At 40.8% G+C, this 23,737-nt stretch overlaps 1 protein-coding gene across 1 annotated transcript in view; it reads right to left on the reverse strand.

The window, feature by feature from the left end:
• The window catches only part of LOC124041869 (tenascin-R-like), a 150,868-nt gene that overhangs the window by 125,902 nt on the left and 1,229 nt on the right, over positions 1 to 23,737 (reverse strand).

A 23,737-nucleotide genomic window follows, 5' to 3' on the forward strand; every position in this document is an offset into this window, starting at 1 on the left:
GCTAGAAACGGCTAACCTTTCTCTAAGTATCTCTCCAAAGACTCTGTCCAAGGCCAGGGGGAGAGTGAGGCTAGAAACAGCTGTATTCAGGAAGGTGGATGACTTTTCGACACGGATGAGGCTTCTACTGTTGGCTTCTGCTTCTGCAGTGACACTGTCCATGGACAACACTTCCATGACTGTGCAAAAGATTCAGCTGCTTGGCAGTGAAGGCTGGCTAGAGTCAAAAAGAAAGGATTGTTGTTGGAGAAGCCATACATAATTAAAATGGATAAATAGGCTGTCTTTTTGTTTGTTTGTTTGGACTTGTCTGTATTACTTTAACAACAAAGAAGTCTACATTTATGTTGGTAAACTCATTTTAAAAAGATATACCTCATAAAACAGTGAGAGACCCGCACTGCAACATGATTTAGCCTAACATCCAGGAGTAAATGGGATTCTCAGATGACACCATCAGTATAATAGAGTTAGAGCCATTAAGAGATGCTTTAGCTAAATGTTGCCTAGACAATAGCCATTTCCTAAGATCAGATCAATCCCTAGCCTGTCAAACTGTAGTACCTCGCCGCCAGATTGAATCCCCAGGCAGGCCAGAGAATGGGGTAACTCAGGTGGAATGATTTACCCGTTGAGCAGGAATATACTTTGAGTGCCACCATTTGTCTCTAGGAGCCCCGACGTCATCTACCGAAAAGTCATAAACCGACACAGCGGCATCCAAATGGAGGACATCTTTCATTTCTATTGGCATCAACCTCCATTATGGCGGGGCGCTGCTGCAAAGTGGCCATGTAGCCAGCCCACCGCCTTCCACATGTACGCGGGAGGTCACCATTTCTCACAATGGATGATCAAGGAAACAGCTGAACCACAAGGTAAGATTTCTCTTTATAACATGATACACTTGGTTCTTTTTACGCATAAACATTTAAATTTCTTCAGCCAGCCAAGGTAAAGTGCCACCTACCCCATACCTGGTACTAGAGCAGATGGTAAGGCCTGGGCCCAGCCTACATAATGCCCAGGTAACACTCCTCCAATGACCCTAGACCTGGTACTAGAGCAGGTGGTAAGGTCTGGGGCAGTAACTGGGGCAGTAACTCCCAGCACCACATGGGATAACCAGGACAGTGTGTGTAAACCTTGCTAAAGGTCTGGGCCCAGCCTACATAATGCTCAGGTAACACTCCTCCACTGACCCCAGACCTGGTACTAGAGCAGGTGGCATGGTCTGGGCCCAGTAATGGCACTGCAGTCTGCCCAGGTAAAGCACCCCAGACCAGGTGGTAAGGTCTGGACACAGCGTCTATAATGCCGATGGACTGTTCCACAGCCAGCAAGAGGCGAAGGCTGGTCACTCAGTTAGTGCAGCTGTCCCAGGCCCTATGAACCAGCAAATTGGACAGATCACTTGGCAGTGTATGATTTGGCTGAACTGTACCACAGACTCATTCAAATGCAGGTTGAATTTTTATTACTGTATGGAGGATTCTTTCTGAGGTGCCACTAACCAAAGGTTCAGAGGTTTAGTGCCTTGCTCAAAGGTACGACAGCATGAGTCCCCGGGCATCCCCCACATTCAAATCCATGGCTTTGTGGCAATGACCCGAGTCCACCACACACCAGTGTTAACAGTGCTGACCACACTTCATTTACAGAGCTGGAGTCACAGCCGATGAGTCCAGCAGACTCCAGAGGCCCTCCACCCCACGTGCCCTTCATCTGGGCCTGACATCAGTTCCCATGGCAACTGCATCAGGGGTGGGGTGGTCACAAAGTCTTAACATCTGAGGCAAGAATGGAAACCAGTTATACAGATCTCGACATCTATAACATCTACAGCTTTGTTTACTCTTGATGTCACGGGTAATGGAAAACGAGAGTTTATGCAAATTGGTCATTTTATTTTCTTCTGTGTTTGGATTGTCCAGTGACAACAATTGCTAATTAAATCCCATACAATATCCACAGGGTCTAAAAACGTTATTCAACACATCCATAATCATGCCTTTCTGTCCTTATATTATTAATTCATGCCAGAAATATTTAAATGACAACTAGCTACAGTACAGCGCAAGAAAGGCACTTAGGGGCATTGTAAGGGATTTAGGACGTGGAACCGGACTTTATTTAAATGACATGGTGGAATAAACGAGATGGACATCATTAAGAAATTATAACAATGGTTTATTGGATTTTTAAGAGACAATGCTCTTCAATTAATTCACAATTTTAAATAAGTTATCATATCATTATTTCTGATGGTTTTCTCAATTCTTCATTTTTATGCAAAACCTAGTGAATAAAGTTACCATTTATTATCACACAACAAAATAACACTTTCCATGAGAGCCTTTCTTCATTGCTGGGTCACTTGCTGTGTGCTAGTAACTGCATCGCTTTTAAACTACATTCAATGTTTGATGTAAAATGTACTTCATTACTATAAATGTCTTGGCCTCAGGGTTCTGTTTTTGTCGCCCTTCATAAAAACAATCGAAGCAATGCATGACATTTGGGAGAAGATGTATAAGTCATTTTCCCATACAGGGGAGGCGAGCTACAGGCTACATGCTGACGAGCCTTATAATGTAGTCCACAGGAGTACAGGGACACATTTCTATTCCCAAAAGGACGAGCATATTGTGTTGCACTGAATACCAATCCTTTCTGCCACCTGCTTTCTGCCAGGGGAGGTGTTGAGTGCCCAAGACACTCAGATTGTGTTAGTACTTAATCATATCTCGCATCCCATCCAGTGACAGATGCACTGAAGGTTTTACAACCATAGGGATGCAATGTATACCATATGCATTAACTTCTCACCCTACTGCCAGCCATATGAAGTCAATATTGTTTCATTTTTCACTGTAGCTGTTAATGGCGCTAGTCAAATTCTTGAATGTGACTTTTCATTTTACTATTGTAAATGTGGCATGGAAAATCTTACGAAACAGAGAAGCTTTAATTGAATAATAATTTGCGACGGAATGCAGCCACTCATTCACTACATCAGCATCCTCAATGGTGAGTCCTATGGTGTCACTATAAACAGGGACATCTGGGCCAATCACTTACCTTCTCAGAGTCAGACCAGGGGGACACTGATGTAACCTTAATGCTGACCTTTTACAGTGCCTACAAGTTAAACCACTATTATTCTGAATTCAAAATGTCACTGATGTGTTCTTGTCTATTGACTGTACTATTGACCTAAAACACCTATTTTCCAATCTTAATTATCCACTGGGGAATTGACTGATGACTATGGGAACTGTCAAATCATGCTTTGGAAACCCCTTTGAGCTAGAGGAGAAGTAGGACACTGGTATTACCATGGGGATGCTACTGTATCACCCTCATCCCCCACACTGGCACATACAATACATACAGTGCATTCAAAAAGTATTCAGACCCCTTGACTTTTTCCACATTTTGTTATGTTACAGCCTTATTCTAAAATTGATGAATTGTTTTTAATCCCTCATCGACCTACACACAATAATCTATAACAACAAAGTAAAAACAGGTTTTTAGCCATTTTTGCAATTGTAGCAAAAAAAATCACATGGTGCCAGGTTTCCTCCAGACGTGACGCTTGGCATTCAAGCCAAAAAGTTCAATCATGATGTAATAAGACCAGAGAATCTTGTTTCTCATGGTCTGAGAGTCCTTTAGGTGCCTTTAAGCAAACTCCAAGCGGGCTGTCATGTGCCTTTTACTGAAAAGTGGCTTCCGTCTGGCCACTCTACCATAAAGGGCTGATTGGTGGAGTGCTGCAGAGATAGTTGTCCTTCTGGAAGGTTCTTCCATCTCCACAGAGTAACTCTGGCGCTCTGTCAGTGTCCATCGGGTTCTTGGTCACCTCCATGATCAAGGCCCTTCTACCCTGATTGCTCAGTTTAGCCGGGCAGCCAGCTCTAGGAAGAGTCTTGGTTCCAAACGTTTAAGAAAGGAGGCCACTGGGTTCTTGGGCACCTTCAATGTTGCATACATTTTTTGGTACCCTTCCCCAGTTCTGTGTTTCCACAAAATCCAGTCTCGGAGCTCTATGGACAATTCCTTCGACCTCATGGCTTAGTTTTTGCTCAGACATCCACATTCAACTATGACACCAAATCATGTCCAATCAATTGAATTTACCACAAGTGGACTACAATCAAGTTTTTAGAAACATCTAAAGGATGGTCAATGGAACCAGGATGCACCTGAGCTCAATTTCAAGTCTCATAGCAAAGGGTCTGAATACTTATATTTTGAATGCTTAGCAGAATAGGATAATTGTCCAATTCACTCACTTATCAAGAGAACATCCCTGGTCACCCCTACTGCCTCTGATCTGGCGTACTTGTGAAACACACATGTTTTGTTTGTAAATTATGTCTGAGTGTTGGAGCTTGCCCCTGGCTATCCGTAAAATTAAAATAAAAAAATTTATTGGTGCTGTTTGTTTTGCTTAATACATATTTTTTTACTTTGATACTTAAGTATATTTTAGCAATTACGTTTACTTTTGATACTGAAGTATATATTTAAAACCAAATACTTTTAGGACTTTTACTCAATTTGCGTTTTACTGGGTGACTTTGACTTTTACTTGAGTCATTTTGTAGTAAGTTATCTTTACTTTTACTCAAGTATGACAATTGGGTACTTTTTCCACCACTGAGCATGGGCCAACTTTGGACTGGAGCAGTCAGTGGCCCGAAAATAAAGAAGGTAACTAGTAACTAGCGCAGTGGAAGTATACAAAAAACACCCTATTTAGATGGCCAAAAATGACAAGAGCTGCATGAGATACAAAAGTGATAAGAGTATTAACCACACAAAGCGATACATGGGACCATCTGGCCATCGGGTAAGGTGGACAAAAACATGGATTGGCTTGTTTTTAGCCCAGGGATGTTAAGGCGTGCCTCAGCGACTGACTCTTGGCACTTGTAGGTCTGGCAGGTCAGCGAGAGGAGCGGTGGCGTCAAACATGCTGTGACTAACAGCCGCGTCACACAAAATAACAAGTGAATTAGTATTTGAAAGTGGACATGAATTCCTGTTAAACTTGTGAAGTTAAACCTTTTGGATGAGTGAGAGCTGCTACAAACGCAGTGATTTGACGATAGACTTTTACCTACGTCTCTCAAGAGTTTGAAAATGCAAATACGAATTTAATTAAGTCGTGGTAGTGATGAAGTGAAGAAATAATGTGCCATTATCATACTGTTACATCTCAGTGAGGGATAGCTCCGCTACCTTGTTGAGCTGTCTGAAGTTTATTTCATCAAGCTAGACTTGTGAAGTGAGAGTTTTTACTTGATCACTGTCAGACAATAATGTTATGTTTTTGGGAACGTAACAATAAAACGGACAGTTTCAAATTAACATTACACTATTTCATTTAAGGTATTGTATTTTTAATGTTTTACATGACGTCGCTTAGTTACCTGTGTAATAACAATGTGATTGCTGTAGTAACAATGTTTTACTTGCATTCTGGGTAAAGCGTTACCATTTTATTTAGCTACTACTCCAGCATTACAAAGACCCAACCTGGCAAGTTCTATTGTTACAACTCCTCAGGCTATATTGTACCATGTGTATGCTGCGTTACTATCATTTGTCACTGTTCATTTGTCACATTGAATTATTTCACTACTAAGATTTCAAATGCAATCTTATGAGGACAGAATGATGGAGTTATATGGCCTGTAGACATTTTTTAATTCATCAAATCTGTATATGTACAATATGAAGGTGTGAAATCTCTTTAATGTGACATAGTTACAAGAGAAACTGAACAGTCAGATGAATGACACGAACACTCCCTCTACATCACAGCTATACAACACAGCCGTTCTGCTGTGAGGGGATGAAATAGATTGAAACCAAGAAGCTTTTTCCCTCCCATCCCATTCAATCCTTATACTATTGTCTCCACACTCCGATAGCTTTCTATATTCTATTATTGCTCTGAAACACAGGTGTATCGAAAATTACAGACAGTTGGGGAAAATCAAAATCGCTGACCTTTGAATAGCTTTAGAATGCAGCGGAGTGTCTCGTCCCAGATGTCATCCTATTCCGAGCCCTATGGGCCCTGGTCAAAAGTAGTGCACTGCTGTACTGTATGGAATAGTGTGTCATTTGGGATGCAGCCCCAGACTCTTCCTTATACAGGTCTTACAAGAGAGGAATGAGGACAAAGGTAAGTGTTCCAGAGTTAACAATAGGAGTGTATGGGATCTTACATGTACCTCTGAATATGTGATCTTACCCAATTTCAAGCAAGACTGCCTCAATAAGATTCATACATTCCTTTTTAAATATTCCCAGAAAACATTTATCTAATTTGCTTCATGGCTCCTTGCTTCCACATCCTCTCTGGAACATTCACCGAGCAATGGACATGCAGTTGGACATGGTTAGTATTGATGGCTAGAGTGACTATGGTAGGCAAACAGGGAGTATCACATGAAGCACCATACAATATGCAATATTAAGCAAATAGTGTAGACTAGCTATTGTTGTGTTGTATTATTTGAACTGCTCATGGTGATAATTGTACATTTAAAAGCCAATTAACCACCTTGTCTTATTGTCTAAGATAAAATGTTCTCCCCATACAATGTTTTTTTATGTCTTAGTATGCCTTTGTTTTTGCTTTCCCCATGACAATTCCAATTTGAATTATCAAACTTCTAAGGGATTCGCATTTTAAGCCATCCCAAGCTAGTGAGAAGTAATGGCAGCCATCCTACTCTGAAATGTTACTGTCTTATCACCACAGACAGACTTCTCTCATTCAGCAAGCTGATTTCACTGTTTGGTTAGTAACATTCACTTATTCCATAAGCCTATTCCACAAATAATAAGTAGGCCAATATAAACAAACACCCATGAATTAAAATATTATAATTTGAGTACGTCTAAATTTGAGGGAACTGCTCGGTCAATTATTCAACAGTACTGCTTCATTACTTCATGTTTTTTGAGCAGTGCTACCTCAATGCATGAAGAGACACTAATTGAGAACAGCACAGAGCTTTCCTTTGGGAAGGATTTGAGAAGTTTTGGAATTGAACTACCTAGTGTGTGTCATGATGTCTAAGTATATAATGTAAAGGTCAATGCTTTTTCATGTGCCCTAATTCCATCTCGCTTCCGTCTACAAAGTCAATACATATTGAGGTCAAGCAGATATCAAATGAAATCAGTGGAAATGCCATGTTATTTCACCAGCTCCCAAGAACTCTCTGGTTCTTTCGTGTACTTTTTAGCCAATGCTTCTTCTGTAAGTAGCTCTCACGAGCCAAAAGTGGTCCCTGAAAATTGCATACCACGTCACATGTGCAGATATGTGCCTCACATCATTGTTCTCTCACTCTGCTGTATAATATATGCATCTTGCTAGCTGTCACTCAAATGGCAAGGTGTTGAGCCTCATTGGCTGGAGCTCGAATTGCTATGGTGCTGCACAGCTTACAGTAAACAGACTCTTTCAAAGTAGAGATTTCATGGCTAATTGAGATAAGACACTAATTCTGCTCATAGATTATGTATGTATAACTACACATTGACACATCCAGCCCAAAACAGGATGTTTAAAAAAATACTTAATGGCACCGGAGAATGTCTTTGATCAATATATTCAATATCTATGTCTTTTACCAGTGGACTGCTATATCCTCTCTACACCGAAGCTGGTCTTACTGTATCTGTGAAAGACGTCCTCTCTCACTGAGGCTGGTCAGATTTTTGTTCAAATAGCTTAATTGGAGAAAAGCTCCATGCCAGTCCCAATGTCCTCCTCTCCTCTATTAAAGCCCTTTGAGTGCACCATTGACTGAGTGCTGGGCTGAGGGGAAGAATAGCTCATTGTGTGATCTCTCTGGGTGGACTGGCTTATGTAATGAGAAATATGAACACAGACTGACTAGAGGTGTGTCTGGTTCTAAATGGTGATGATCAGAGTGGGAGGTGTAATTTATTAAAGCCATCCAGGCTCTGAATCTGCTTTATAAAGAACCACAACTGCATGTTTTTGGTTATGGAGCAGGGGGGGGGGTGTTTTAGTAACATTCACACATTCACAGTAACAAATTAATGTGAGGTTTATTTGTTAGATTTCATAGATAATAACAACCACTTCAGTATGATATTATTTTTAAGTTGGGGACGGAACGGCATACACAAATTGTTCCGTGGACAATTATTTTTGACAAACTAGTCTAAGGTCAGTTATCTAAAATGTTTCAGTGATTACCATTGCAGGGTTTATACAAATACCTGCTGTTTTCAGCAAGAGGTGTTGAATATCATGGAACATGAAATGTGTTCAAGCAATAAAGACAACTTTGCTCCTGTGTCACCAAGAGAATAAAGATACCTGCGGTAACATTTCTCAAGTTTTTAAGCAATTGTTGGCATCCCTCCACAAATAACATCTATTAAAATAGTATACCAACCAACATTTGTTTAATCTCAATGTGAAAACTTCAGCCACAGAAGCTCTCCTCTGTGATGAGTGCATGTCAAATGGTTTCACAATTCCAGACATTTAATCCTAGTAAAAATTCCCTATCTTAGGTCAGCTAGGATCACCACTTTATTTTAAGCATGTGAAATGTCAGAATAATTGTAGAGAGAATAATTTATTTCAGCTTTTATTTATTTTGTCACATTCCCACTGGGTCAGAAATGTACATACAATCAATTTTGGTATTTGGTAGCATTGCCTTTAAAGTAATTTAACTTGGGTCAAATGTTTCGGGTAGCCTTCCACAAGCTTCCCACAATAAATTGGGTGAATTTTGGCCCATTCCTCCTGACAGAGCTGGTGTAACTGAGTTAGGTTTTTAGGCCTCCTTGCTCGCCCATGGTTTTTCAGTTCTCCCCACACATCTTCAATAGGATTGAGGTCAGGGCTTTGTGATGGCCATTCCAATACCTTGACTTTGTTGTCCTTAAGCCATTTTGCCACAACTTTGGAAGTATGCTTGGGGTATTTGTTCATTTGGAAGACCTATTTGTGACCAAGCTTTTACTTCCTGATTGATGTCTTGAGGTGTTGCTTCAATATATCCACCTAATATTCCTTCCTCATGACGCCATCTATTTTGTGAAGTGCACCAGTCCCTCCTGCAGCAAAGCACCCCCACAACATGATGCTGCCACCCTCGTGATTCACGATTGGGATGGTGTTTTCAACTTGCAAGCCTCCACCGTTTTCCTCCAAACATAACGATGGTCATTATGTCCAAACAGTTCTATTTTTGTTTCATCAGACTAGAGGACATTTCTCCAAAAAGTACAATATTTGTCCCCATATGCAGTTGCAAACCCGTAGTCTGGCTTTTTTTGCGGTTTTTGAGCAGTGGCTTCTTCCTTGCTGAGCGGCCTTTCAGGTTATGTCAAGATAGGACTCGTTTTACTGTGGATATAGATACTTTTGTACCTGTTTTCGCCAGCATCTTCACAAGGTCCTTTGCCTCTTTGCTGGACATCTCTAGGAGACAGAACCCGTCTCCTTCCTGAGTGGTATGACGGCTGAGTGATCCCATGGTGTTTATACCTTCGTACTTCTGTTTGTACAGATGAACATGGTACCTTCAAGCATTTGGAAATTGCTCCCAAGGATGAACCAGATTGTGGAGGTCTACAATTGTTTGCTGAGGTCTTGGCTGATATCTTTTGATTTGCTCAAGATGTCCAGCAAAGAGGCACTAGTTTGAAGGTAGGCCTTGAAATACATCCACATGTGCACCTCCAATTGACTGAAATTATGTCAATTAGAGGCTTCTAAAATCATGACATCATTTTCTGGCATTTTCCAAGCTGTTTAAAGGCACAGTCATTTAGTGTATGTAAACTTCTGATCCACTGAAATTGTGATACAGTAAATTATAAGTGAAATAATCTGTCTATAAACATTTGTTGGAAAAGAAAAATGTATTGTGTCATGCACAAAGTAGAAAAACTAGTTTTAATGACTCCAACATAAGTGTATGTTAACGTCCGACATCAACTATATATTAAAAGGCCACAAACTGATTGGCATGGCAACACTAAGCATTTCTTGCCACAAGCTTCTTTGAGCATCAATGAGGCAACTTGGAGGCTCCAACGAAAAGAAAGAGAATCCAACCCTAGACTCTGACACCCTCTCCCTAGGTCTACAACTTCCCCCCACAGGGGTATAACTTTCACCTCCAGGATTGGGCTCTTAACATAACACTAAGATTTTTTTACACTACCCTCAGCAGAACAATCACCACACCACCAAACACGGATACTGGTGAAGCCATGATGCTGAGCAGTAGCCGAGTCCTTTCCTTTTAACTACAGAGCAGGATAGAGAAGACTTGGTAGCAGACATAGCTATGTGGGAGCTGTCCTCCATCTGCCCGCACAGATGGGGAGAACTAGCAGCTGAAAGACCACCAACACAAGCAAACCTCATTTATCCTCTTAACTGCTAAAAGACCACCAACACAAGAAAACCTCATCTATGTCTGCAAAATTCATAAAATTCACATCGAAATTGCAATATTGACATGTGCTGTAGTCATATCGCAAGAAATCCATATCACATGCAATATTTTGAAATGCATCTCAGCCACGTGTAACATCCGTTTGGATAATATACTTTTTTTCTCCTCTTACGGCTGCTTTCCCGCACAAACCAAGCCCGCCCCCTGTCACTCAAGCAACACAGTTCCACCTCCTCGTTAGATTCACAATAAGCTTGCATGCTGTTCTGTTAGGTGAAATACTGTCAACAAATTGTTTCAAACAAGAACAACGCTGCTTTCCTTTTCGCTTCTTAAAATAAATCATTCTATTTCTATGATTCCAACAGTTTCCCCAATTTTGATGTATAACGCGCAAAGAATTGAAATTGCAATATTGGGGGGGGGGGGGGGGAAATCTTAATACAATGTTTTTCCCATATCGTGATGCCCTAACCCCATCTACTTATCCTCATGTTGAAAAATAGAACTGAGTAGTTCAAATATAGATTCAGATACATTTTTTTGCCACATAGTAAGATTCTCTTGATAAAGCGCTCAACAGAGTTGTAATTCTTTGTTCAAAACAGTTGTATTCCTCTTTGACACAGACATTATGATAAACCAAACTTGGTTTCAAGCAAAAATGCCCCTGTTTCCACTGTCAATTAGCAAGAGGAAGGAAAGGTTTTCAACAGCGCACGGAATATCAATGTGTCTGACCACTGTCTAACTGGAATTGACTGTTCATTTCACAAATTACAATTATCTGATTGGCCTACAGCTGCAGGGGGCTGGGAAGCCAGTGAGCCAGGCAGGCATGAAGGCCCTGCGAGTGATGGAGCCAAGAGAAAAGTGTAATTGGGAAATCAATGATGTTTGTTTAATTACTGGGTGAATTTAAATCAGAATTTAAATCAGTGCCACAGCTGTCATTAATACCACTGCCCAGGAGCCATCAGGAAGTCATTTTAAGCCATTCTGATAATGCTGAAACCCAAAATAATTAATACAGCACCTTTTAATTGGTCCAGTCGCCTACTGTAGATACAAGAGAAACGGTAGAAACAACACAGAAGACACAGTAGAAAGATAGCTGTGGACACAATAACAACATGAACACTGGACAGGGGAGAAAGAAAACTCTATTTCCCATTGGCTTTCATTGTCAGTTCTGATGCAGGCACAGTAAACAACACGGACATTGGTTCACTCGGTTCTTTGGCAATAAGGTTTGACACTGACAATGAAAGCCCAATGACAAGAATCACTAATGTAAACATTCCGCACTCAGAGGCTGTTTGAAAGGGTGGATAACAGCCACAAAATAAGTTTGAAACAGAATACTGCAGACAACAAAGACTGTACTCTGGTGTATTTAGCCAATTATTTATTCTTCTACATCTGATTTGTTACGATACTTCTGTGATTAAGATGTTTACACCTGCTGTATCCTGTGCATATGGTGAATACACTTTGAAACTTGAAACCTTTAGCTTTACGGAACTAAAAATTGAAACAACTCAAATTATGCAAGCATATTTTAGTGTCCTGCATGCTTTCATACCGTGGCTAGTGTGATAAATGGAACAGCAGTTACAATAGTGGTGTGTGTGTGTGTGTGTGTGTGTGTGTGTGTGTGTGTGTGTGTGTGTGTGTGTGTGTGTGTGTGTGTGTGTGTGTGTGTGTGTGTGTGTGTGTGTGTGTGTGTGTGTGTGTGTGTGTGTGTGTGTGTGTGTGTGTGTGTGTGTGTGTGTGTGTGTGTGTGTGCGTACATGCACTCAGAATGGGAATGAGGCCTCCATTAGTGAGCAATAAGATCATTATTAGGTTAATGATACCATTCTCTCTAATTGCAGACATATGGAATCTTCACTGGAACAAACAATTGTTTTAGTCCTTAATCACATGTCAATTAACTTGAGAGTGGCAGTGGCAGTGCAATCCTGATTTGTTTCCACATTATTTAGGATTAAAGCTCATATTGATTTAAATGGGGTCCACCCTATGTTCCCTCAGCCCCATGTTCCCCCATGTTCCTTCAGCCCCATTTTCCCTCAGCACTATGTTCCCCCATGTTCCTTCAGCCTTATGTTCCCTCAGCCCCATGTTCCCTCAACTCTATGATCCTTCAGCCCTATTTTCCCTCAGCGCTATGTTCACTCTGCCCTATGTTCCCTCAACTCTATGATCCTTCAGCCCTATGTTCCCTCAACTCTATGATCCTTCAGCCCTATGTTCCCTCAACTCTATGATCCTCCAGCCCTATGTTCCCTCAACTCTATGATCCTTCAGCCCTATGTTCCCTCAACTCTATGATCCTTCAGCCCTATGTTCCCTCAACTCTATGATCCTTCAGCCCTATGTTCCCTCAACTCTATGATCCTTCAGCCCTATGTTCCCTCAACTCTATGATCCTTCAGCCCTATGTTCCATCAACAAGATGATCCTCCACCCTTATGTTTCCTCAAACATCTGTTCTCTCAGCCCTATATTCCCTCAGAACCTACTTAACTATAAGGGTATATGGGACCTACTGAACATGTTGAATCACTGTGACCTTGACCTTTTCTTAAAGGCCCAGTGCAATCAAAAATGTACTTTCCTATGTTTTATATACACGGAGTATACCAAATATTAGGAACACCAAACATATGACATATTATGACATGGTTATGACAGTTTCATAACATTTTATGACACTAGGTGTCAAGTAAAATGTTACCAAACATTAATATTACAGCAGCCCGAATGGCATTATGAGATTTAAAAAAATGCTTTTTAGCGTCTACTGTAAGGGTGCGTGCTGGTGGCAGGGAAGTCAGGCGCAGGAGATCGAACTTAGTATAAAACGGAGCAGTTTAATAAGTGCTCAAAACCTCAGAAAACCAAAATATACAAAATAATACAAGTGGGTACAAAACCTGTCGCCAGAACATATCTTGCACATAGCGTACAAACAAACAATCACCAACAAGGACAATAAGGGGGAACGGAGAGTTAAAAAATAAAAAATAATAATGAATGGGATTGGAATCAGGTGTGATACAAGACAAGACAAAACCAAAGGAAAATTAAAAGAGGATCAGCGATGGCTAGAAGGTCGGTGACTTCGACCCCCGAACTCCGCCCGCACATAGAGAGGGACCAACTCTGTCGTGACAGTACCCCCCGACGCACGGCTCCAGCAGCGCGTCAACACCGGCCTCGGGGACGACCCGGAGGGCGAGGCGCAGGGCGATCCGGACAACGACGGTGGAACTCCTGCAGCATAGATGGGTCAAATAGATGGACCAATAACAAAGAGTTCCAGACCTTTATGACAATAACAGTTCGTTTTCAGATTAATTATCCCCCCTCAACACTCTACATGATTCCATGTGTGTTATTTCATAGTTCTAATGTCTTCACTATTATTCTACCATAGTAGAAATAAAGAAAAACAATTGAATGAGTAGGTGTGTCCAAACTTTTCACTGGTACTGTAAGTATTCACACCCTGAGTCAATACTTTGCAGAAGCACCTTTGGCAGTGTTACAGCTCTCGTTTTTGGAATGACTGGACCAAGGTGCAGCGCGTTAGGCGTAAAAAAACGAAGGCGCACAGTTCTGTAAGGCAGAATAAACTACAGAAAACAAGATCCCACAACTGAAGGTGGGAAAAGGGGCTGCCTAAGTATGATCCCCAATCAGAGAACGATAAACAGCTGCCTCTGATTGGGAACCATACTAGGCCAACAAAGAAATAGACAAACTAGAATGCCCACCCAAATCGCACCCTGACCTAACCAAATAGAGACATAAACAGGCTCTCTAAGGTCAGGGAGTGACAGGCAGCGATTACAGCTGTGAGTCTTTCCGGGTAAGTCTCTAAGAGCTTTCCACACCTGGATTGTGCAACATTTGCCTATTATTCTTAAAATAATGTGTCAATCTTTGTCAAATTGGTTGTCATTTCTAGACAACCATTTTCAGGTCTTGCCATAGATTTTGAAGTAGATTAAAGTCAAAACGCTGCCACTCAGCCATTGTCTTCTGTTAGGGTTGCGTCAATTGAATCTGGTATCAGGATAAATATGACAATGAGTCACCGATTGTAAACTACGTACTTTTTCTATGTACTTTTTATTAGCTAAGCAATAACTGGTAAATGCAATTTTCATTTATATGGGCTCTCTGTCCCACCTCGCAGGGCAAACAGAGAACTGACTTGTTCCTGACAAAGATATTATAATATACTCTTGACAGAAGTAGTTCCTGGTTTCTAGCCGTCCTGTCAGAGTAGAAACTGGGCGTGGTTTAGACTCACCCAGCCTATTGTTAATTGTTGGCGCAGAGCTGGTCCCAGCCCCCTGGCGCTCCAGCAGTCAGTGTTGTAGTTGTGTAGAATATGGTTATCAGGCACCTGGCTCTGTTATCTAACAAAAAAACGTTGGTTCTCGCAACACTACGTTCTGAATGTGCCCCCCCAACTCATTGCACAGTTCCTGTCTTCATGTTATTCTGTATTTTTCCATCATGAGAAAGGCCCATGGCCCTGAAACTGTTAACAATGTCTCAAGTCAGCTATGTTGCATAACACATACATCCACACAAGCCAACAGCAGATAATATTCAATCACATATATGGTAACGTGCTATAGTGCATGACACAGAATCCTCATTCTTCTTAGTAAGCAAGCAACCAGTGTAGATTTGGCCTTGTGTTTCAGGTTATTGTCCTGCTAAAAGGTAAATTAATCTCCTAGTGTTTGGTGGAAATCCCTGAGTGGTTTTGTTCCTCTCCGGCAACTGAGTTAGGAAAGACGCCTGTATCTTTGTGGTGACTGGGTGTATTAATACACCTTCCAAAGAGTAATTAATAAGTTCACTTGTAACTTCACTTGTATGTGTGGGGTACAGATATGAGTTCGTCATTTCATGAGGTAGTCAACACTATTATTACAACTTATTATTTGACTTGTTAAGCAAATGTTTACTCCTGAACGTATTTAGGCTTGCCATAATAAAGGGGTTAAATACTTATTGACTCAAAACATTTTCAGCTTTCATTTTCTATTCACTTGTAAAAACATAATTCCACTTTGATATTATAGTGTATTGTGTGTAGAGCAGCGACACACCCTGAATTGAATCCATTTTACATTCAGGTTGTAGAGCAAAACAAAATGTGGAAAATGTTAAGGGGTGTGAATACTTAATGAAGGCGTTTTATTTACACACTATTAGGAAGCAGCATCTGAAACTGCAATACAGATATGAAGAGAAAGATACTATACACCCAAAACATATTTACCCTTTGGCTCAGGTGTCTCTTGCATCTAAGAAAATTGCATTTAAGAAAATCGAAATTACAAACAGAGTGATGGCTAGATATGGGACCTTTCTGTTGCATTTCAAAGATGGTGGTAGGGAAAAAAAGTTGTTTCTCTTTGTATTTTCTCCTACCAGATCTATTGTGTTATATTCCCCGAAACTCAATTCACATTTCCACAAACTTTAAAGTGTTTCCTTTCAAACGGTACCAAGAAAATGCATATCCTTGCTTCAAGGGCCTGAGCTACAGGCAGTTAGATTTGGGTTTGTCATTTTAGGATCATTGAAAGTAGGGGGATATCGGTGAACAAATGCTGTGGTAAAGACTAAGACACCACCAGTGCAATGAGTTTACCTTACTCAGGTGTTCAAAAGCGCATATCAGAACGAGAGCCTAATACTTCTTAGGTAGTTCTTTATGAGATTTATTTAGAAAATGATCTCTCTGCAAATGTGACAGTTAAAGGGATGGTTAAAAACAGCTTGATTGCTGTAGCAACATCAGGGAAACCAGACAGACGGGAGTGGTGCTTCAATTACCGAAGTTCTACAACATCTTTAACTAAGCCTCTCACATTCTCCTTAATTGCTGCCTTCAACACGTTAAGGAAAGAGATTAACTGTATAGAAAGCTATGGGACAGGTCGTACTGATACTGGACAGCAGATGCAAACAGATGATCATCTTAAGTGGACAACAGTTCTTGAGGGCTCAAACAAAAAAAAGCAGTTTGTGATTTGGTTCATACTGGTGAACTGGCGGTTTAGTTGTGTGGTTGCAATATAAACAGTCCCTTATCTCTGGTATATCTTATAATGCATCATTCAAGACTAAGTTTAAATTATGTGCAGCGCAATGGACACATGATGCACAATGTCTCAGGGAAGACAGTCTGGGTTGTCAATATTATTGTTTTTTGTTATTATTTATTGAACCTTTATTTAACTAGGCAAGTCAGTTAAGAACAAATTCTTATTTACAATGACGGCCTACCAAAAGGCAAAAGGCCTCCTGCAGGGATGGGGGCTGGGATTAAAATGAAAAATAAATTAAATAAAAATATAGGACAAAACACACATCACGACAAGAGAGACAACACAACACTACATAAAGAGAGACCTAAAGACAACAGCATAGCATGGCAGCAACATATGACAACACAGCATGGTAGCAACACAACATGACAACAACATGGTAGCAGCACAAAACATCGTACAAACATTATTGGGCACAGATAACAGTACAAAGGGCAAGAAGGTAGAGACAACAATACATCACGCAAAGCAGCCACAACTGTCAGTAAGAGTGTCCGTTAATGAGTCTATGAATAAAGAGATTGAGATAAATGACAATACTCAGTATAGAAAACAGCCGGCCTGCAATATAGACCAATAGGCCGTAGTGAAAACATTTGACACAAAAATGCAAGACGGCGCCTTACTGTACCTACTATAGGCCTCTCCATAGAAAACAAATTGAGATCGGCATTAATTGATTGGTTTTGCACACAACAACCTTCTATCCAAGCTAGGAGATGATAGCACAAGGAAAGCTCTTGTCATGCCGATTCAGGTAGGCTATACAGGACAAATCAAATCAAATCAAATCAAATTTATTTATATAGCCCTTCGTACATCAGCTGATATCTCAAAGTGCTGTACAGAAACCCAGCCTAAAACCCCAAACAGCAAACAATGCAGGTGTAAAAGCACGGTGGCTAGGAAAAACTCCCTAGAAAGGCCAAAACCTAGGAAGAAACCTAGAGAGGAACCGGGCTATGTGGGGTGGCCAGTCCTCCTTCTGGCTGTGCCGGGTAGAGATTATAACAGAAAATGACCAAGATGTTCAAATGTTCATAAATGACCAGCATGGTCAAATAATAATAAGGCAGAACAGTTGAAACTGGGGAGCAGCAGCACAGTCAGGTGGACTGGGGACAGCAAGGAGCCATCATGTCAGGTAGTCCTGGGGCACGGTCCTAGGGCTCAGGTCCTCCGAGAGAGAGAAAGAAAGAGAGAATTAGAGAGAGCATATGTGGGGTGGCCAGTCCTCTTCTGGCTGTGCCGGGTGGAGATTATAACAGAACGTGGCCAAGATGTTCAAATGTTCATAAATGACCAGCATGGTTGAATAATAGTAAGGCAGAACAGTTGAAACTGGAGCAGGAGCATGGCCAGGTGGACTGGGGACAGCAAGGAGTCCTCATGTCAGGTAGTCCTGGACAGTTGTATATTATTATTTTTTTTAAATGGCTGCTGATTAGTATGCTGTTGAATAGAAAATATATATTTTTTGTCATGTTTTGTCTTATATTGTCCTGTCATTTTGCTTTTCCTTCTGTTCGTTTTCCCCCTGCTGGTCTTTTTAGGTTCGTTCCCTTTTTTTCTCTCTCCCTTCCTCTCTCTCTTCTCTCTATCGTTCCGTTCCTGCTCCCAGCTGTTCCTATTCCCCTAATCAATCATTTAGTCTTTCCACACCTGTCCCCTATCCTTTCCCCTGATTAGAGTCCCTATTTCTCCCCTTGTTTTCCGTTTCTGTCCTGTCGGATCCTTGTATATTGTTCACCGTGCTGTGTCTTTGTATCGCCCTGTCGTGTCGTGTTTCCCTCAGATGCTGCGTGGTGAGCAGGTGTCTGAGTCTGCTACGGTCAAGTGCCTTCCCGAGGCAACCTACAGTTTATGATCGAGTCTCCAGTCTGTTCTCGTCATTACGAGTGGAATTGTTTGTTATGCTTTATTTACCGCTCCGATTTGTCTAGGAGTATTGCATATTTCCTTTTCTGGATTAAAGACTCTGTTTTCGCCAAGTCGCTTTTGGGTCCTCATTCACCTGCATAACATTTTTATCCAAAATGTTTGAATTTCAAACTTCAATTACTGAACAAGTAATTACATTATTGAGGCCAGCCAGGAGTCTAAATGGACACCTTGTAACACCATGTACTGTACAGTGCACTAGAAAATAATTCAGAATACTTCACTTTTTTTAACATTACAGCCTTATTAAATAATTTATTAAATAGTTTTTTCTCTAATCAATCTACACACAATACCCCACAATGACAAAACAAAAACAGTATTTTAGAAATGTTTTCAAATGTATTACACATTTTTTTAACTAATCACAATTACAGTTGAAGTCGGAAGTTTACATACACTTAGGTTGTAGTCATTAAAACTTGTTTTTTAACCACTCCACAAATTTCTGGTTAACAAACTATAGTTTTGACAAGTCGGTTAGGACATCCACTTTGTGCATGACAGAATACATTTTTACAACAATTGTTTATAGACAGATTATTTCACTTATAATTCACTGTATCACAATTCCAGTGGGTCAGAAGTTTACATACACTAAGTTGACTGTGCCTTTAAACAGCTTGGAAAATTCCAGAAAATGATGTCATGGCTTTAGAAGCTTCTGATAGGCTAAATGACATCATTTGAGTCAATTGGAGGTGTACCTGTGGATGTATTTCAAAGCCTACCTTCAAACTCAATGACTTGTTCTCAGTGACTCCTGCGTTGTCTTGGCTGTGTTCTTAGGGTCATTGTCCTGTTGGAAGGTGAACCGTTGCCCCAGTCTGAGGTCCTGAGTGCTCTGGAGAAGGTTTTCGTCGAGGATCTCTCTGTACTTTACTCCGTTCATCTTTACCCTCGATCCTGACTAGTCTCCCAGTCCCTTCCACTGAAAAACAGCCACGCAGCATGATGCTGCCACCACAATTCTTTATTGTCGGGATGGTATTGGCCAGGTGATGAGAGGTGCCTGGTTTCCTCCAGACGTGACGCTTGTCATTCAGGCCTAAGAGTTCAATCTTGGTTTCATCAGACCACAGAATCTTGTTTGTCATGGTCTGAGAGTCCTTTAGGTTCCTTTTGGAAAACTCCTTTTACTGAGGAGTGGCTCTACCATAAAGGCCTGATTGGTGGAGTGCTGCAGAAATGGTTGTCCTTCTGGATGGTTCTCCCATCTCTCCCGAGGTACTCTGGAGCTCTGTCAGATTGACCGTCAGGTTCTTGGTCACCTCCATGACTGTCAGGTTCTTGGTCACCTCCATGACCAAGGCCCTTCTATGCTGATTGCTCAGTTTGGCCATGTGGTCAGTTCTAGGAAGAGTCTTGGTGGTTCCAAACTTGTTCCATTTAAGAATGGAGGTCCCTGGGGACCTTCAATGCTGCAGAAATGTTTTGGTACCTTTCCCCAGATTTGTGCCCCGACACAATTCTGTCTCAGAACTCTATGGGCGATTCTTTTGATCTCATGGCTTGGTTTCTGCTCTGACATGCACTGTGAGACCTGATATAAACAGGTGTGAGCCTTTCCAAATCATGTCCAATCAATTGAATTTACCACAGGTGGACTCCACTCAAGTTGTAGAAACATCTCAAGGATGATCAATGGAAACAGGCTGCACCTGAGCTCAATTTCAAGTCTCATGTCAAAGGGTCGTGCTTATGTAAATAAGGTATTTCTGTTTTTTATTTGTAATAAATGTTTTCTAAAAACCTATTTTTTTATAAAGATTTTTATTTTATTTTTTAAGTTAAGAGATCTGAATACTTTTCGAATGCACTGTTTGTGAAATACTATTGTGAAATGTTAGGCTTAACATGAGAAAATCACGACCAAATATGCATACCAATAAACATTGGTCTATTAGCTAAAGCAAAGCTATAGGCTACATGCCCTGGCACCACAGAAAGCCCATCATCAATTCGATAGGCAGATGCATAGTCATGTCGCAATTTGGACAGCAATCGGAAGTCTATATTTTGTGAGTGGCTGGCTGGCTGACGCATTCAATTCATTTTGATTTTAGGGTAAGGTGGTGGGGGGTGGGGCGGTGGGGGTGGGGGGGGGGGGGGGGTTGAACTCTGACCAGAGACACTGCATTACGCTACTGCTCTCATCCCACTAATAAGAAGTCATTAGCATGGCCCTCCTCGTTCCCTAACGTTGGGAGGAGAAAATGTGGATAAAAATAACCTCAGAGACCCGTAAGGCAAATGCTTGTTAAAGAGATACTGTACTGTTTCTTCCTTACAAAATGATTTATTTGAAGCATCCTATAGTATACTGCTACACCTGGATCAGAGAAGCAGAAATTATACCCAACTAGGGATGATGAACAAATCCCATGATTGTTGTGAAGATCAAATAAAACAAAACACCTTAACAAATATAAAGAGAACAAGTCCACATACTATACTTTTAGTGATCTGGTCTAAGAAGTGTCCTAACGAAATAGCGAAAATAATTCAAGAGGGCCTATGTTTCAAATGATTATTAGCTGAAAGATGGATGGTCTTCATTCATCCTCATCCTTCTTAACTTTTTATTGCGGTTCAGTTTAAGTGTTCTCTGGGTTTTCTGTCGACACAAGCAGTAATATACTGTTGTGAATCCGAGGAGAATTAAAGCTAATCCAAAGCTCCTGTCCAGCTATTGGAAATCATAGTTGATTTATGCTTTTTTTTCTCTCCCCATTTCCTTCAGGTTTATGGCACAATCAATCGCCTGGTTAGCTCAGGCATGATCAAACAGAGCTGATAAGACAAACGTTCTTTGTCACTGAGCAGTATATAACTGGGATTTTTTAGCCCTCCATCGATTGCTGATTTTCTCTGCCCAGCACTGCAATTCAAAGCAAACTGTAGGTAGTTCGAATCTATCTTGCCGGATAAGACTCCTGACCACCAAACTGCTGACTTGTTGCTCGCCCACTGTCACTTAACATTTATCTGAGTCTGGTATCATTTCGGTGCTCAAAGAGCATGCAGACTTTCGAATAGAGGACACACAGAGAACGCTACTACTGTATGCAGCCTGCCTTGGGCAGCCAAACCGAAACAGTGTAATAAGATCTTCATAGTTAATATATTCATCATAAACATTAATGAAGACAGGCATGGTCTAAGTTCAACACTAGTGCTTTGTTGTGCCAGAGGATTGTCTCCAGAGCTTTTCTCCACAGGCCAGAATAGAAGCCTGGCACCACTGCAAGCCAATGCACTTTAACTCCTCCACTGGTGATGAGAAAAAAGCCATGCTACCACGGGTGCATGATAATAAGTAACATTGTACAAATGTACATTTGTACAAATGGGCTCTTACTCTATCTCTCGCCAGGGAAACAGGGTTGCATAGGTAGGAAGATTTGCATGAGCATGAGTTTGTGTGTTTCATTATTTTCTGTTTTCTATACTTTGATTTTGGGAAATGGAAATGCTTGTGTGGCTTTTTCTGTGTGTGGTGCAGACAAATCAGTGCAGGGTCTACAGAGCATTCATCAAACAGATTGAGAATATGACATAACGGACCATGGTGACCCCAAAGGGATGTGTGGAAGACTGGTAGAATAATCTAGAGCAACCACATAGCACCATCTCTATACTGTATCATCATTGTGCATTGCATGCATCCACTGTCATTAGCTAATGACCTTTGATTGTAAGTATAATAATATTGTCCTAAAATAAGCTTGAAATGGGATAGCATGATGGAGGAAACCAGAGACTGTTCAGAAGTCCTCAGTTGCATTTTTTTTGCAAGAAGCTGTTCATCACACTGTCAGTTTCTTTATTACAGTGGCCCGAGAGAAACACAATGGTACAGATTTAGGTGGATCTGGCTATTGGTATTATGTACACCTGTATTGGCAGCTCTGTTTGTCTAAATACATTATTTGATTGATGATGCAAATGAATGAAATACCTCCATTTGAATGCAGAATAATGAGGAGTAATGGGGAAACTTCTCTAACAAAATCACCACTGGGCGCAACAGGGAACTAAATCCCCAGGATTTAAACATTATGTAAATGATTAATGACCACATAGACTAACATCATCTTGTTGTTTGGCTACCCATTGGCACACTGGTAAATATTAATTATTCACATAGAGAACAAAAAGAAACCGTCCTGAGCTATAGAGTAATGAATCAAGCTGAGGCAAAAAAAAGAGAAAGAGCACCACTTAATGATGTCAATATTTTTAACCTAACCTAATGAATGAGTCTATTTCTAAGCGTTATTAATGAACAAAAGTCCACAAGGAATAGGTTACAATGTTTTTCTATCAATTCTCTTAACATATAGCACAGACATATTATGCCTTGTGATTTTCAGCCATTTTACACACATTCATTGATCACTGTATGGTTAGCAAGCTAGCTTCTAAGTCACACTTTATGGATGGATGGATCTACTTAGTAGATGAAATAGAGAGAATGTTATCTACATTTTCAGACTTAGTGAACCTTTGAAAGCATGGCTCATGCTAATGACACAGGGTCACAGGGGAGATGGAATTGAGAGGCTGGGAGGTATGATGAATCCGTAGACTGATTCCTTTCTACCCCCAGACTCACAGACAGCCTATATCCACATCGCACACAGCATGAAGGTGGTGCCTAAAATTAACCAAACGATATCTCAGAACAGAAGAATACTACTCGATACCGCCAGACTCTTTCAGCATACATCCACATCAAACACAACTCAAAGGTGGTGCCTAAAATTAACCAAATTATATCTCACAGTCACAACACAGAATGGACCAGCAGAGTTATTTTGCAATGGTGTGAGATTTCTGTACAGACTGTAAATCATCCAAAAGAGTATGCCCTAGGACACCCCCTCACCAGATGTTAACATCATGCTAATATCTAACAGCAAACCTCCGACTCTCTGGTCCACGGACAATATGTTCAGCTGACTTTGACCAATTAGACACATGAGATATATGACAGTAACCTTCACTGGGTGATGCTGTCTAGAAGAACACCAGATATATAGCTAAATGTTTCCCAGAAAAAGAATACCATGAGAAAAACATATTATTTCTGGAGATATAAACCACACTATATCATCCTTATCTGACACGACATTAAACAAATGATTGGATGTA

The sequence above is a fragment of the Oncorhynchus gorbuscha genome, linkage group LG08, assembly GCF_021184085.1.
Source record: "Oncorhynchus gorbuscha isolate QuinsamMale2020 ecotype Even-year linkage group LG08, OgorEven_v1.0, whole genome shotgun sequence".
Classification (NCBI taxonomy): Eukaryota; Metazoa; Chordata; class Actinopteri; order Salmoniformes; family Salmonidae; genus Oncorhynchus; species Oncorhynchus gorbuscha.